The sequence below is a fragment of the Channa argus genome, unplaced genomic scaffold (genome assembly GCF_033026475.1).
Source record: "Channa argus isolate prfri unplaced genomic scaffold, Channa argus male v1.0 Contig113, whole genome shotgun sequence".
In the NCBI taxonomy this organism is placed as follows: domain Eukaryota; kingdom Metazoa; phylum Chordata; class Actinopteri; order Anabantiformes; family Channidae; genus Channa; species Channa argus.
The window spans coordinates 1-17,424 of NW_027125332.1; the positions used below are offsets into that span (position 1 = coordinate 1).

The window sequence follows — 17,424 nt, forward strand, 5'->3', positions numbered from 1 at the left end:
ACCACGTCATTTGGTAGAGTACTAAAGTCATTGAATGGAGCATAAGAGAAAGAACTGTTGCCAAAGTTGCCTGCATTTATTGCACATTAAAACCTGAGAACAGCAAGCCAGCTTAAAGGTCCAGCTGGTTTTATTTATTCTACAGTATAACAGGTCCCATCGTGATTTGAACTCAGATTGCTGGATTCATAGTCCAGAGTGCTTACCTATACACCAGGGAATCTCCAGATGCTGCCAAATGAAGCAAGTGTGCACTGGAAAAGTGAACAGTGTTACACAGACACTATTTTTAATATATTTCAAATACTAACCCTTATGACAAAAATAAGGAAGCACTTGAAAACTAGGGTAGGGTTATAAAAGAGGAATTGGGGATTGTGTGTGGGATCGCACTTCATGCCCAAAATGTCTTTTTAGCATTATGTGACAGAGATCAGCAAGGATTATTATTTTAAACCATCGTGCAGGCTTGGCGTCATTTCTGTGCCGGTATCAGTTTTTTTGGAATTGTCATGAGTGTTTAGTGCACATAGTATTCTGTTTCTGGAACAAGATGAGCTCCATGACAATGCCACTGTGAGTCTCCCAGTTGGTGGAGTAACCGAGTCATTCATTGGATCGAGGAAAGCTACAACCTGCCAACAGTAGGTCCCACCGAGATTTGAACTCGGATCGCTGGATTCAGAGTCCAGAGTGCTCACCATTACACCATGGAACCTTTCCACATTGCTAGCTTAATGTTGTTGAACAAGTTCTTCCACACAATTTGATTCATTTCATTATTGTCTCCAACTTGACAACTTGGAGATTTGGCTGATCATGTAGCAAACTAAAAAAATGTCAATACGAGGCGGTTTGGGTACATCTAAGCACTGTGTCACTTTTATCTCAGTGTGTGATGTTCATTGCATCTATCCAGATGCAATGTAACTTGTATAACATCAAAATCTATGGATTTGGCCAATAGAGTCAGTCTCAAATGGACTCTCATTAGTGATTATAGCGCATAGATGAAAGACTACCTTTGATATGTAACTAGTGGAGTGCCAAAGCCATGCTCCTTGAGCTACACAGCCCTGCTTGCTTGTCAGCTATCCGTGCTTTACCCATTGCTCCTGCACTTTCTGTCTTATTGAACACACCTTATCCAGGTAAGCAGTCTTGGAGAATAGGTGGTTCCCTACCTCTGACGAATGTGGGAGAATGGATCCAATGTGTTTTCCAAGTGTCAGCTGTTGTCCTTAAAAAACAACATTTGTCAGAAGTGGGATTCCAACCCACGCCTCCAGGAGAGACTGCTACCTGAACGCAGCGCCTTAGACCGCTCGGCCATCCTGACAACAGAAGGGGGGGGTTGTTTGGTACTCCAAAGAAATCCGAAAAGACAGCGTTTAGATTATGCGTAATTATTGTGAATCAAATGTGCAAACTCGTCATCAGCCTATCTCTTTATCAGTTCATTGCTACCCTGGCCATCAGTGATTGATGCGTGAAGTATGGGATGTCTCAGGCAAAAAAGAGCTTGTTGATTAAGCCACTACACATCTATCAGCTGGTATTGGTGTTCTTTTGCCCTTTGCTGGGAAGACATCAATTCATGGAGCTTTAACATATGCATTCATTTTTTCAGCAAACTCCAGAAAAAGAGTTCTTAGAGTAACCAGTATCCAATTATCGCATTACATTAATTGAACCCCTTAATTTGATAGAGTACTAGAGTCATTGAATGGAGCACAACAGAAAGAACTGTTGCCAAAGTTGCCTGCATTTATTGCACATTAAATCCTGAGACCAGCAACACAGCTCAAAGGACGAGCTGGTTTTATTCGTCCTACACTATAACAGGTCCCACCGTAATTTGAACTCAGATTGCTGGATTCACAGTCCAGAGTGCTTACCTATACACCAGGGAATCTCCAGATGCTGCCAAATGAAGAATATGCGCACTGGAAATGTGAACAGTGTTACACAGACAACAGTTGTAACAGTCTGTGGTTTTACTGAGCAGTCCTGAACACTCTGATGCTTGACAGGGGTTTCAAGGCTTATTGCATTTCACAGGGAGATATTTCAACTACTAGCCCTTATGACTCTGTTTGGGGTGAAACACAAAAATAGGGAAGCACTTGAAAACGAGGGGTAGGGTTATAAATTAGGAATTTGGGATTGTGTCTGGGATCGCACTTCATGCCCAAAATGTGTTTTTAGCATTATCTGAATGAGATCCGCAAGGATATTTACTTAAGAGTGTGTCTATCGTAAACCATTGTGCAACCTTTGCCTCATCTCTCTCCCTGTATTAGTTCTTTAAACACTTGCCATGAGTGTTGATTGCACAAAGTACTCTATGTCTCTGGAACAAGATGAGCTCGTTGACAATGCCACTGTGTGTCTCCCAGTTGGTGGAGTAACTGAGTCACTCATTGGGGCAAAAAAACCTACAACTAGCCAGCGGTAGGTTCCACCGAGATTTGATCTCGGATCACTGGATTCAAAGTCCAGAGTGCTCACCATTACACCATGGAACCATTTCACATTGTTAGGCTACTTTTGTTGAGCAGTTTCTTCCAGACGATTTGATTCATTTCAGTATTGTGTGCATGTTGACAACTTGGAGATTGGGTGATCATGTAGCAAACTATAAAATTGTCAATACAAGGAAGTTTGGGTACATCTAAGCACTGTGTCACTCTTATCTCTGTGTGTGATATTCATTGCATCTATCCAGATGAACTGTAACTTGTATAACATCAAAGTCTATGAATTCATCCAGGTAAGCAGCATTGGAGAATAGGTGGTTCCCCACCTTTGACTAATGTGGGAGAATGTGTTTTCCAAGTGTCAGCTGTTGTCCCTAAAATCCAACATTTGTCAGAAGTGGGATTCTAACCCACGCCTCCAGGAGAGACTGCGATCTGAACGCAGCGCCTTAGACCTCTCGGCCATCCTGACAACAGAAGGGGGGGTTGTTTGGTACTCCAAAGAAATCCGAAAAGACAGCGTTTAGATTATGCGTAATTATTGTGAATCAAATGTGCAAACTCGTCATCAGCCTATCTCTTTATCAGTTCATTGCTACCCTGGCCATCAGTGATTGATGCGTGAAGTATGGGATGTGTCAGGCAAAAAAGAGCTTGTTGATTAAGCCACTACACATCTATCAGCTGGTATTGGTGTTCTTCTGCCCTTTGCTGGGAAGACATCAATTCATGGAGCTTTAACGTATGCATTCATTTTTTCAGCAAACTCCAGAAAAAGAGTTCTTAGAGTAACCAGTATCCAATTATTGCATTACATTAATTGAACCCCGTCATTTGATAGAGTACTAGAGTCATTGAATGGAGCACAACAGAAAGAACTGTTGCCAAAGTTGCCTGCATTTATTGCACATTAAATCCTGAGACCAGCAACACAGCTCAAAGGACAAGCTGGTTTTATTCGTTCTACACTATAACAGGTCCCACCGTGATTTCAATTCAATTCAATTCAATTCAATTCAACTTTATTTATATAGCGCCAATTCACAACAAAGTCATCTCAGGGCACTTTACAGAATAAAGTCAAGATTATAAAGATATATAAAGAGAACCCAACAATTCCCCCTGGAGCAAGCCATAGGCAACAGTGGAGAGGAAAAACTCCCTTTAACGGAAGAAACCTCCAGCAGAACCAGGCTCAGGGTGGACGGCCATCTGCCTCGACCGGTTGGGGTGAGTGGAAAGGGGAGAGAGAAAAGAACAGAGCAACAAAAAGCATTAACAAAACATCGGGCAGATTGGTAGGACCAGTAGCTTCACGCTGGAAGACACACAGCTTCAAAGTCGGGGGACACCTGCAGAAAGGGACAGAGAGAAGGGGACAGAGGAGGACAAAGACAACTACGGGAGAGAACACACAGAGTTAATGACATACAGTGGTGACAATTGCGGGATAAGAGGAGAGGAGAGAGGTCAAGAGGAGGAAAGGAGCTCAGTGCATTGGGGGGTGGGTCCCCCAGCAGTCTAAGCCTATGGCAGCATAACTATAACTAACTATATGCTTTATTAAAAAGGAAGGTTTTAAGCCTAGACTTAAACGTAGAGAGGGTGTCTGTTTCCCCAATGTGAACTGGGAGCTGGTTCCACAAGAGAGGAGCTTGATAGCTAAAGGCTCTACCTCCCATTCTACTTTTGGAAACTCTGGGAACCACAAGTAGGCCTGCATTCTGAGAGCGAAGTGGTCTACTGGGATGATGTGGTGCTATGAGGTCTTCTATATATGATGGAGCCTGACCATTCAGAGCTTTATATGTAAGAAGCAGGGTTTTAAATTCTATTCTACATTTAATTGGAAGCCAATGGAGAGAAGCTAGTGAAGGTGAAATATGATCTCTCTTGCTAGTTCCAGTCAGCACTCTTGCTGCAGCATTTTGGATTAATTGCAGGCTCTTTAGGGAGTTACTGGGGCATCCTGAAAGTAGGGAATTACAGTAGTCCAACCTAGAGGTAACAAATGCATGGACCAGTTTTTCGGCATCACTTTGAAACAGGATGCTCCTAATTTTGGCAATGTTCCGTAGGTGGAAGAAGGCTGTTCTAGAGATTTGTTTTATATGTGAGTTAAAGGACAGATCCTGATCAAACATAACTCCAAGGTTCCTTGCAGTAGTACTGGAGGCCAGACTTATGCCATCTAGTGTAACAATATGGTTGGACATCATATCTCTGAGATTTTTGGGCCCAAATACTATGACTTCAGTTTTGTCTGAGTTTAAAAGTAAAAAATTGTGGGACATCCAGGCCTTTATGTCTTGTAGGCATGCTTGAAGCTTTATTACCTGATTATTTTCATCTGGTTCCATAGATAAATATAGCTGGGTATCATCAGCATAACAGTGGAAATTTATGGAGTGTTTTCTAATAATGTTGCCTAAAGGAGACACATATAAAGTAAAAAGTATTGGTCCTAACACAGAGCCTTGTGGAACTCCATAGCTAACCTTTGTGTGCATGGAGGATTCATCATTAACATGAACAAATTGAAATCTATCAGATAGATAAGATTTAAACCAACCTAGTGCAGTTCCTGTAATTCCAATTTCATGTTCCAGTCTCTGTAATAAAATGTTATGATCAATGGTATCAAATGCAGCACTAAGATCTAACAGAACAAGTATAGAGATGAGTCCAGTATCTGAGGCCATGAGAAGATCGTTGGTGACTTTTACCAGTGCTGTTTCTGTACTATGATGAACTCTAAATCCTGACTGAAAGTCTTCATACAAATTATTCCTATGAAGGTGATCACATAATTGTTTTGCGACTACTTTTTCAATTATTTTAGAAATAAAGGGGAGATTAGATATTGGTCTGTAATTGGCTAAAACACCTGGGTCAAGACAGGGTTTTTTTAAGTAATGGTTTAATTACAGCTACCTTATAGGCCTGTGGTACATAGCCTGTTTCTAAAGATAGATTTATGATATCTAATATGAATGCATCTATTAAGGGTAAAACTTCCTTGAGCAGCTTAGTTGGAATAGGGTCTAGCAGACAGGTTGTTGGTTTAGATGAGTTAATAATTGAAGTTAGCTCAGAGAGATCTATGGGTAAAAACCAGTCTAACAGGGATTGGGGCCTTATCGATGACTCTAGCACTGCTGTACATGAAGATCTATCTGTAATTTTTGGGGGGAGGATCTGGTGAATTCGTTCTCTAATAGCTACAATTTTATTCATAAAGAAGGTCATGAAGTCATTGCTGCTCAAAGTTAAGGGAAAACTAGGCTCAACAGAACTATGGCTCTTAGTCAGCCTGGCTACAGTGCTGAACAGAAACCGGGGGTTGTTCTTGTTTTCTTCTATTAATGATGAATAATATGCTGTTCTGGCATCACTGAGAGCTTTTTTGTACATTTTTAAACTATTTTTCCAGGCTAAATGAGATTCTTCTAACTTTCTGGAACGCCACTTCCTTTCTAACTTTCATGTTTCCTGTTTTAAGTTGCGTGTTTGTGAACTATACCATGGAGATCGCCTCTGCTGGTTTACTGCCTTCTTTTTTAGAGGGGCAACACTATCGAGTATTGTACGTAGTGAGGCTGCAGAATTGTCAACAAGATAATCTACTTGTGCAGGAGTAACATTAAGGAGACTACTTTCCATTGTATTAACATATGGTGAAGCAAATGATGAAGAAATAATTTCTTTAAATTTGTTGACAGCTTTTTCACTTAAGCATCTGCTATAGTGGAATTTTTCAGTTTTATAACTGCTATATAGTCTGTTATTGTAAATTCAAATGTTATTAAAAAATGGTAAGACAGAAGAGAGTTGTGAGGAAATATGGTTAAATTATCCGCTTCAATTCCATACGTAAGGACAAGGTCTAACGTGTGACTAAAACAGTAAGTGGGTTTATTTACATTTTGGGAAAAACCAATTGAATCTAATAATGAATTAAACGCAGTGCTCAGGCAGTTACTGTCAGCATCTACATGAATGTTAAAGTCACCCACTATAATGACTTTATCTGTACTAAGCACTAAATCAGATAGAAAATCAGAAAATTCAATCAAAAACTCTGAATAAGGGACTGGAGGACGGTACACGATAACAAATAATAGTGGGTGTGAAAGGCTAAGAGTAAGGCTTTCAAATGAGTTATAACTATGTTTAGGTCTAGGGTTTATTGATGAGCTAGAATGGAAGATTGCTGCAACTCCTCCACCTCGGCCTGTGCTTCTAGGAACATGATAATTAATATGACTTGGGGGTGTTGACTCATTTAAACTGACATATTCTTCCTGCTGCAACCAAGTTTCAGTGAGACAAAATAAATCGAATTGATGATCACTTATTAAGTCATTTACTAACAGAGATTTAGAAGAGAGAGATCTGATATTTAATAATACACATTTAATAGTTTTGGGGTTTTGTTCTGTAAGAGGAGTAGTCTTAACTTTTATTAGGTTATTATGATTAACTCCTCTTGTTGATTTGAACTCAGATCGCTGGATTCACAGTCCAGAGTGCTTACCTATACACCAAGGAAACTTCAGATGCTGCCAAATGAAGAATATGCGCACTGGAAATGTGAACAGTGTTACACAGACAACAGTTGTAACAGTCTGTGGTTTTACTGAGCAGTCCTGAACACTCTGATGCTTGACAGGGGTTTCAAGGCTTATTGCATTTCACAGGGAGATATTTCAACTACTAGCCCTTATGACTCTGTTTGGGGTGAAACACAAAAATAGGGAAGCACTTGAAAACGAGGGGTAGGGTTATAAATTAGGAATTTGGGATTGTGTCTGGGATCGCACTTCATGACCAAAATGTGTTTTTAGCATTATCTGAATGAGATCCGCAAGGATATTTACTTAAGAGTGTGTCTATCGTAAACCATTGTGCAACCTTTGCCTCATCTCTCTCCCTGTATTAGTTCTTTAAACACTTGCCATGAGTGTTGATTGCACAAAGTACTCTATGTCTCTGGAACAAGATGAGCTCGTTGACAATGCCACTGTGTGTCTCCCAGTTGGTGGAGTAACTGAGTCACTCATTGGGGCAAAAAAACCTACAACTAGCCAGCGGTAGGTACCACCGAGATTTGAACTCAGATCCCTGGATTCAAAGTCCAGAGTGCTCCCCATTACACCATGGAACCATTTCACATTGTTAGGCTACTTTTGTTGAACAGTTTCTTCCAGACGATTTGATTAATTTCATTATTGTGTGCATATTGACAACTTGGAGATTGGGTGATCATGTAGCAAACTATAAAGTTGTCAATACAAGGAAGTTTGGGTACATCTAAGCACTGTGTCACTCTTACCTCTGTGTGTGATGTTCATTGCATCTATCCAGATGAACTGTAACTTGTATAACATCAAAGTCTATGAATTCATCCAGGTAAGCAGCATTGGAGAATAGGTGGTTCCCCACCTTTGACTAATGTGGGAGAATGTGTTTTCCAAGTGTCAGCTGTTGTCCCTAAAATCAAACATTTGTCAGAAGTGGGATTCGAACCCACGCCTCCAGGAGAGACTGCGACCTGAACGCAGCGCCTTAGACCGCTCGGCCATCCTGACAACAGAAGGGGGGGTTGTTTGGTACTCCAAAGAAATCCGAAAAGACAGCGTTTAGATTATGCGTAATTATTGTGAATCAAATGTGCAAACTCGTCATCAGCCTATCTCTTTATCAGTTCATTGCTACCCTGGCCATCAGTGATTGATGCGTGAAGTATGGGATGTCTCAGGCAAAAAAGAGCTTGTTGATTAAGCCACTACACATCTATCAGCTGGTATTGGTGTTCTTTTGCCCTTTGCTGGGAAGACATCAATTCATGGAGCTTTAACATATGCATTAATTTTTTCAGCAAACTCCAGAAAAAGAGTTCTTAGAGAAACCAGTATCCAATTATTGCATTACATTAATTGAACCACGTCATTTGGTAGAGTACTAGAGTCATTGAATGGAGCACAAAAGAAACAACTGTTGCCAAAGTTGCCTGCATTTATTGCACATTAAATCCTGAGACCAGCAACACAACTCAAAGGACGAGCTGGTTTTATTCGTTCTACACTATAACAGGTCCCACCGTAATTTGAACTCAGATCGCTGGATTCACAGTCCAGAGTGCTTACCTATACACCAGGGAATCTCCAGATGCTGCCAAATGAAGAATGTGTGCACTGGAAATGTGAACAGTGTTACACAGACAACAGTTTTAACAGTCTGTGGTGTTACTGAGTACTAGAGTCATTGAATGGAGCACAACAGAAAGAACTGTTGTCAAAGTTGCCTGCATTTATTGCACATTAAATCCTGAGACCAGCAACACAACTCAAAGGACGAGCTGGTTTTATTCGTTCTACACTATAACAGGTCCCACCGTGATTTGAACTCAGATCGCTGGATTCACAGTCTAGAGTGCTTACTTATACACCAGGGAATCTCCAGATGCTGCCAAATGAAGAATGTGTGCACTGGAAATGTGAACAGTGTTACACAGACAACAGTTTTAACAGTCTGTGGTTTTACTGAGCAGTCCTGAACACTGAAGATTTATTGTTATTGACTCGCGCCCCTGTGGCATGCTCATATGCAGTTAGGTGACCGAGCACCCGTTGCAAGCTGTTCCTATCTTTAACCATTATGTTAATATCATCTGCATATTGTGCAATTCGAAAGTCTGAGCCAGTCGGTGATTGTATTCCATTTATTTTTGTATCGCTTAAGATTAATTTCGCTAGGGGCTCGGCCACTATTGCATAAAGCATAGCCGACAGGGGGCACCCCTGCCTAACCGACCTCTCCAAAGGGAAGGGATCAGTCAGGAAGCCATTACATTTGACAACACTAGTAGCTCGGCCATACAACAGCTCCACCCATGCTCGAAAAGTTGGGCCGAACCCAAAAACCCCCAGACACTCAAAGAGGAACTCGTGACTCACCCTGTCAAACGCCTTCTCTAGGTCCACACTCAAGTAGATGCCACCTGTGGCCATTAGCTGTTGAAATGAGAATCTGGTTGACAGGATACAATCAGCAATATCCCTCCCCGGAATGCTATAAGTCTGGGTAGGCCCAACTATCGACCCAATCACTCTTTTGAGTCTGGACGCCAGCACCTTAGCCAGGATCTTGTAGTCAGTATTGAGCAAACTAATGGGCCTATAATTCCCCAAGTCGGTCCTGGCTCCCTTATTCTTGTAAACCAGAGTGATCACGCCTCTCACGAAAGACTCCGCACATCTGTTCTCCGTTTGCATGGCAGAGAACAACCTACAGAGGACCGGAGATAGCAAATCCTTATAGGACTGATAGAACTCTGCCGAGAGGCCGTCCAGACCCGGGCTTCTAGCTCTATGCATTTCAGCAATGGCTGCACTGATTTCCTCCGGGTGGAGGTCGCCATCACACATAGCCGCGTCCTCAGGACCGAGAGAGCAGCCGACATTACCAAGTATTTTATCTCTTTGTGCTTTTCCTATATTTTGTTTACTGAAAAGATTAGAGTAAAAATCCTGTATAGTTTGTAATATATCTACTAAATCGGTGTGTGTATTGCCTTCAGAATCCTGTATTTCTGTTATGTATGTTTTGGTCTGCCTTCTCTTTTCTAAGCCCAAAAAGTATGCTGTACAGCGCTCTCCCTCCACTACATGTTGTATTTTGCTGCGGATCACTGCCCCTTTACATTTTTCCTCATCTAGGCGTGCTAGTTGCTCTCTCAGTCCAAGATAGCCATCCAGGGGATGGCCATGCCCAGCTTCAACAAGCTCAATTTCCCTTTTCAGACGGTGTCTCAACTCAGCCTCCTTAGCTCTTTCCCTTAGCCTTTTCTCTCTGCTCAGTGCAATGCAGCGCCTCCTAATTTTAAACTTGGCGTGCTCCCACCACTCAATGATATCTACTACAAATTCACTTTCTTCACACAGAGCAGAGAGAAAAGACTTCATTTTATCTTTAAAAAAATGAATCCTCCAGGAGGGCTGAGTTAAAACACCACACCCCTCCATTCCTCTGCATGCTACCCTCCCCAAGAGTCACATTCAGCGAGGCATGATCACTCCATGTGCAGAAATTATATTCACACTTTTTTAACATAGGAATCAAGCCCGACGCCAGCAAACACAGGTCTATCCTAGACTGCTTTAGTTTGCCCAATACTACTTGCCTGCGCGAATACGCACGGGTGCCAGGGTTCAGAACTCTCCAAGCATCAATCAAATCACCCTCAGTCATCCACTGAAAAACAGCCGATCTACTAGTGTCTGTTTTGAAAACGTTGTTTGCACTCACATCCAGCCCAGTTAGAGCAACATTCCAGTCCCCCACCACTACCGAGCGATCGTCCGTCCACCTTTTACAGCGGCCAAAAAAAACCCTCCTTTCACCCTCACTGTTTGGGCCATATAGATTTAGAATTCTGTAGTTTCTATTGTGATATACAGTATCTAGAACCAACAGTCTCCCTTGGTTATCCTTAAAAACCTCTGTCACATTCTCAAAAACACCTGGCTTTACAAATACTGCTACACCTGCGGTTTTGTCAGCAGAGAGGGAATAAAACAAATCCCCTCTCCAAAAAGTATTTATTTTGTCTATTTTTTCCATAGTCCATCTACATTCCTGGACGCACAGGATGTCACAGTCCATGTCTTCACACAGTCTTTTAATTTTCCATACCTTTCCTAGGCCGTTTAGGTTTTGGGACTGGAGATGCATGAAAAGGATCACACAAAAGGGGGTCATCTATCTCTGGCCTGTTTCTTCCCTTTCCCTTTGCCCTCTGCCACACTTTCCCCGGACTTCTTTTGTCCTCTTTTCCTCATGTGCCTTACTTGCTGAAAGTCCATCTCTGCCTCTGATTCATCACCGTCAGCCTGAGGAGTCGATACAGCAATTTCTAGAGCAATACCTCTGGGGTCAGGTAATGGCTCACCTTGAATTGGAAGTCTAGACAGAGGAGCCTGAAGCATACCCCTCTCGCCCTCTTCAGGGTGACTGGCTACTTCTCCACTCCACTCCGCCAACACGAGATCCAGACTTGACCCAATCTCATTCACATTGTTTCCCTTTTTATTCTCTGAAAGGACCAGTTCACTGGCCTGAGTCTCCATTAACTCTCCTCCCCCCTCCTCATATTCACTTGCTCCTTCACTGTCAAGATCCAGTCCTACCTCCTCTGGAGGCCTTATTCCAGCATCCTCATTGGGGATCAGTCCCCTGTGCCCCTCTCCAGACTCTATTGCATTGTTTTGACACACACATTCCTCCTGTGGACTATGGCATGAGTCACATCTATGCTCCTGGGCATCACACTCCCTCGCATAATGACCCTGTCTGTTACACTTAAAACAAGTGAAATCTGGGCAATCTCTGACGATATGCCCAGGCTGTAGACACATCCTGCATACCTTAACTTGATTATTATGCATTACCCTGAAATACTCTGGGCCAGTTGCTGTCATAAACTTTGCGGAGTAAGGCAGTGATTGCACAGTCTCATTGAACTTAACTTTTAGATATCTGGTGCCATCAGCCACATCAGTTCCTGGCCACAGTCTCCGTTTTACTGAGAACAGCAAGCCAGCTTAAAGGTCCAGCTGGTTTTATTAATTCTACACTATAACAGGTCCCATCGTGATTTGAACTCAGATTGCTGGATTCATAGTCCAGAGTGCTTACCTATACACCAGGGAATCTCCAGATGCTGCCAAATGAAGAATGTGTGCACTGGAAATGTGAACAGTGTTACACAGACAACAGTTTTAACAGTCTGTGGTTTTACTGAGCAGTCCTGAACACTCTGATGCTTGACAGGGGTTTCAAGGCTTATTGCATTTCACAGGGAGATATTTCAACTACTAGACCTTATGACTCTGTTTGGGGTGAAACACAAAAATAGGGAAGCACTTGAAAACGAGGGGTAGGGTTATAAATTAGGAATTTGGGATTGTGTCTGGGATCGCACTTCATGCCCAAAATGTGTTTTTAGCATTATCTGAATGAGATCCGCAAGGATATTTACTTAAGAGTGTGTCTATCGGAAACCATTGTGCAACCTTTGCCTCATCTCTCTCCCTGTATTAGTTCTTTAAACACTTGCCATGAGTGTTGATTGCACAAAGTACTCTATGTCTCTGGAACAAGATGAGCTCGTTGACAATGCCACTGTGTGTCTCCCAGTTGGTGGAGTAACTGAGTCACTCATTGGGGCAAAAAAACCTACAACTAGCCAGCGGTAGGTTCCACCGAGATTTGAACTCGGATCACTGGATTCAAAGTCCAGAGTGCTCACCATTACACCATGGAACCATTTCACACTGTTAGGCTACTTTTGTTGAACAGTTTCTTCCAGACAATTTGATTCATTTCATTATTGTGTGCATATTGACAACTTGGAGATTGGGTGATCATGTAGCAAACTATAAAATTGTCAATACAAGGAAGTTTGGGTACATCTAAGCACTGTGTCACTCTTATCTCTGTGTGTGATGTTCATTGCATCTATCCAGATGAACTGTAACTTGTATAACATCAAAGTCTATGAATTCATCCAGGTAAGCAGCATTGGAGAATAGGTGGTTCCCCACCTTTGACTAATGTGGGAGAATGTGTTTTCCAAGTGTCAGCTGTTGTCCCTAAAATCCAACATTTGTCAGAAGTGGGATTCGAACCCACGCCTCCAGGAGAGACTTCAACCTGAACGCAGCACCTTAGACAGCTCGGCCATCCTGACAACAGAAGGGGGGGGTTGTTTGGTACTCCAAAGAAATCCGAAAAGACAGCGTTTAGATTATGCGTAATTATTGTGAATCAAATGTGCAAACTCGTCATCAGCCTATCTCTTTATCAGTTCATGCTACCCTGGCCATCAGTGATTGATGCGTGAAGTATGGGATGTCTCAGGCAAAAAAGAGCTTGTTGATTAAGCCACTACACATCTGTCAGCTGGTATTGGTGTTCTTCTGCCCTTTGCTGGGAAGACATCAATTCATGGAGATTTAACATATGCATTCATTTTTTCAGCAAACTCCAGAAAAAGAGTTCTTAGAGTAACCAGTATCCAATTATTGCATTACATTAATTGAACCACGTCATTTGGTACACACACAACAGAAAGAACTGTTGCCAAAGTTGCCTGCATTTATTGCACATTAAATCCTGAGACCAGCAACACAGCTCAAAGGACAGGCTGGTTTTATTCGTTCTACACTATAACAGGTCCCACCGTGATTTGAACTCAGATCGCTGGATTCACAGTCCAGAGTGCTTACCTATACACCAGGGAATCTCCAGATGCTGCCAAATGAAGAATGTGTGCACTGGAAATGTCAACAGTGTTACACAGACAACAGTTTTAACAGTCTGTCGTTTTACTGAGCAGTCCTGAAAACTCTGATGCTTGACAGGGGTTTCAAGGCTTATTGCATTTCACAGGGAGATATTTCAACTACTAGACCTTATGACTCTGTTTGGGGTGAAACACAAAAATAAGGAAGCACTTGAAAACGAGGGGTAAGGTTATAAATTAGGAATTTGGGATTGTGTCTGGGATCGCACTTCATGCCCAAAATGTGTTTTTAGCATTATCTGAATGAGATCCGCAAGGATATTTACTTAAAAGTGTGTCTATCGGAAACCATTGTGCAACCTTTGCCTCATCTCTCTCCCTGTATTAGTTCTTTAAACACTTGCCATGAGTGTTGATTGCACAAAGTACTCTATGTCTCTGGAACAAGATGAGCTCGTTGACAATGCCACTGTGTGTCTCCCAGTTGGTGGAGTAACTGAGTCACTCATTGGGGCAAAAAAACCTACAACTAGCCAGCGGTAGGTTCCACCGAGATTTGAACTCGGATCACTGGATTCAAAGTCCAGAGTGCTCACCATTTTTTTTTTCTCTTTTTATTATCAAAAATACTCTTTTACATTTTGGTGAAGACAAATACAAAGGTGCTTAAAATCAGAAAATAACATACATATTTTACATTTGTATATTCATTTCCCATTTCAAAACAGAACAAAATTATGAAAAAACATCTCAAATTATACACACATATTAAACACAAAAAGACCCAAACAGGAGTAAACCCCTACCCATTTTATCCCAACCTACCATTCACCAAAATCCACCAACATCCGCCCTTCTCTATCTACACCACATAGATCATTCTTCGCCCCCCACCTTCTTTCAAAACCATCCTTATCCGCTTCATAAAAGATTTTCAAATAGCATTTAACCAAATTCTTACACAGTGCCGTTCTACTTATTATTTTACCCCCAAAAAGTGCATGGTTTCTTGCAATATATAAAACATGACGCGCCACACTCAATACCAAATTCACCATATCCACGTTTATGCCTTTTTCCGTTTTCTCAACCCCAAAACACCACACCCAGCTCCATTTCACTCCTTCCAACCCGATCACTTTACATTTCTCAGTTAGAACTGTCCTCACCCAATCTCTAAAAACCCGTGCTACCCTACAATGCAGCATAAGATGATCAAAGTCTTCATCCTCCCATTCACACACCGCACACGTTCTTGAATGTATATCACAATTAATTCGGTGGAGGACGACAGACACCAACACTCTTCTGTGCATCAACAGAAAATTTGTGTTAGCAATGGCTGGCGTCATCCAGTGCATGTATACATTTTCCCATATATCAGTAATGGAACGGGAGGGAAAAATCTGGCTCCACGCTGTGTTGGCTGCAGGTTGTTTGAATATATTCTTTAATAGGACTGAGTACCAGAATTTAGTAGGTAATTCTATCAGATTCCTGTTCTTTATATCACATGACAAGGTGAAAACAATTCCATCCCCTCCCCCCAGACCATCTTGTGTCCCCTGTAAAACTTCTCTCCATCTCTGTGGCCACCCCTGATGGAATTCTCTCCCTAATTCCCGGATAACTGACCTTGAGATTTTGTATCCTTTTCCTTTCGCTCTAAAAAACACCTCATCCTCATCAAACACCCCGTCTTGGTTTAAAAGATCTCTCACCTGTTGCACCGCTTTCCCCAGCACACCCCGGTTCTTCAGGAGGCCTGCCCGACCCTGCAGGCAGGGATTTCCAAAGATGGGTTGGTTCAACACATCCCACTTATTAGTCACCATGCACTGCAGGTGAGGCAGGACATCAGCCCATGCCTCTGCCGCCTCCTGGAATAGCATGCACGCTCCGGGCACATGCCGCGCCAGCTCGACGCTGCACAGGTTGAAAATCCCACCCGTCCCCCTATTCCTTATGTCTAACCACATATAGTCCTGCCATATACCACATGCTGACTTGTCCAAAAGCTTCTTATATAGCTTAATTCTAAGTGATTTAATTTTTGTTTTTAAATCACACAGCTGTAACCCACCTTTTTTATATGGCCCAACCAGTGTATTATGTGCAATCTTCATCGCTCTTCCTTTCCACAGGAAGTCTTCTATGGCTCTGCTCAGGAGGACCAACAAATCGCCCGGCAGGTGACAGACTTGCATGGCGTAAACCAGCCTCGGTACTATTACAGAATTCACTATTATTACCTTCCCTCTCAAACCCAACCCTCTCATCTTCCACAGTCCGAGCCTAGATCTACACCACGCAATATGCTCCAACCAGGTTCTTCGAATGCTTGCCTCCATTTGAGGTCCCATGTAGACTCCCAGGAGTTTAAACTCCTCCTCTCCCATTTTGAACCCCTGCCCCTCACCACCTAGATCAGTCCCAGGGCCAAGAATTAGTTTAGATTTATTGTTATTGACTCGCGCCCCTGTGGCATGCTCATATGCAGTTAGGTGACCGAGCACCCGTTGCAAGCTGTTCCTATCTTTAACCATTATGTTAATATCATCTGCATATATTGCAATTCTAAAGTCTGAGCCAGTCGGTGATTGTATTCCATTTATTTTTGTATCGCTTAAGATTAATTTCGCTAGGGGCTCGGCCACCATTGCATAAAGCATAGCCGACAGGGGGCACCCCTGCCTAACCGACCTCTCCAAAGGGAAGGGATCAGTCAGGAAGCCATTACATTTGACAACACTAGTAGCTCGGCCATACAACAGCTCCACCCATGCTCGAAAAGTTGGGCCGAACCCAAAAACCCCCAGACACTCAAAGAGGAACTCGTGACTCACCCTGTCAAACGCCTTCTCTAGGTCCACACTCAAGTAGATGCCACCTGTGGCCATTAGCTGTTGAAATGAGAATCTGGTTGACAGGATACAATCAGCAATATCCCTCCCCGGAATGCTATAAGTCTGGGTAGGCCCAACTATCGACCCAATCACTCTTTTGAGTCTGGACGCCAGCACCTTAGCCAGGATCTTGTAGTCAGTATTGAGCAAACTAATGGGCCTATAATTCCCCAAGTCGGTCCTGGCTCCCTTATTCTTGTAAACCAGAGTGATCACGCCTCTCACGAAAGACTCCGCACATCTGTTCTCCGTTTGCATGGCAGAGAACAACCTACAGAGGACCGGAGATAGCAAATCCTTATAGGACTGATAGAACTCTGCCGAGAGGCCGTCCAGACCCGGGCTTCTAGCTCTATGCATTTCAGCAATGGCTGCACTGATTTCCTCCGGGTGGAGGTCGCCATCACACATAGCCGCGTCCTCAGGACCGAGAGAGCAGCCGACATTACCAAGTATTTTATCTCTTTGTGCTTTTCCTATATTTTGTTTACTGAAAAGATTAGAGTAAAAATCCTGTATAGTTTGTAATATATCTACTAAATCGGTGTGTGTATTGCCTTCAGAATCCTGTATTTCTGTTATGTATGTTTTGGTCTGCCTTCTCTTTTCTAAGCCCAAAAAGTATGCTGTACAGCGCTCTCCCTCCACTACATGTTGTATTTTGCTGCGGATCACTGCCCCTTTACATTTTTCCTCATCTAGGCGTGCTAGTTGCTCTCTCAGTCCAAGA

General features: G+C 42.6%; 5 non-coding genes across 5 annotated transcripts; all 5 read right to left on the reverse strand.

The window, feature by feature from the left end:
• Nucleotides 1–646: 646 nt before the first annotated feature.
• On the reverse strand, nt 647–718 carry trnaq-cug (transfer RNA glutamine (anticodon CUG)). Its single transcript has one exon. It is a non-coding gene; the product is annotated as a tRNA-Gln (tRNA).
• A 1,738-nt stretch (nt 719–2,456) lies between these two features.
• On the reverse strand, nt 2,457–2,528 carry trnaq-uug (transfer RNA glutamine (anticodon UUG)). The gene has a single exon. It is a non-coding gene; the product is annotated as a tRNA-Gln (tRNA).
• A 341-nt stretch (nt 2,529–2,869) lies between these two features.
• On the reverse strand, nt 2,870–2,952 carry trnal-cag (transfer RNA leucine (anticodon CAG)). Its single transcript has one exon. It is a non-coding gene; the product is annotated as a tRNA-Leu (tRNA).
• Nucleotides 2,953–7,988: 5,036 nt separating this feature from the next.
• Nucleotides 7,989–8,071, reverse strand: trnal-cag (transfer RNA leucine (anticodon CAG)). Its single transcript has one exon. It is a non-coding gene; the product is annotated as a tRNA-Leu (tRNA).
• A 4,666-nt stretch (nt 8,072–12,737) lies between these two features.
• Nucleotides 12,738–12,809, reverse strand: trnaq-uug (transfer RNA glutamine (anticodon UUG)). Its single transcript has one exon. It is a non-coding gene; the product is annotated as a tRNA-Gln (tRNA).
• Nucleotides 12,810–17,424: the final 4,615 nt, after the last annotated feature.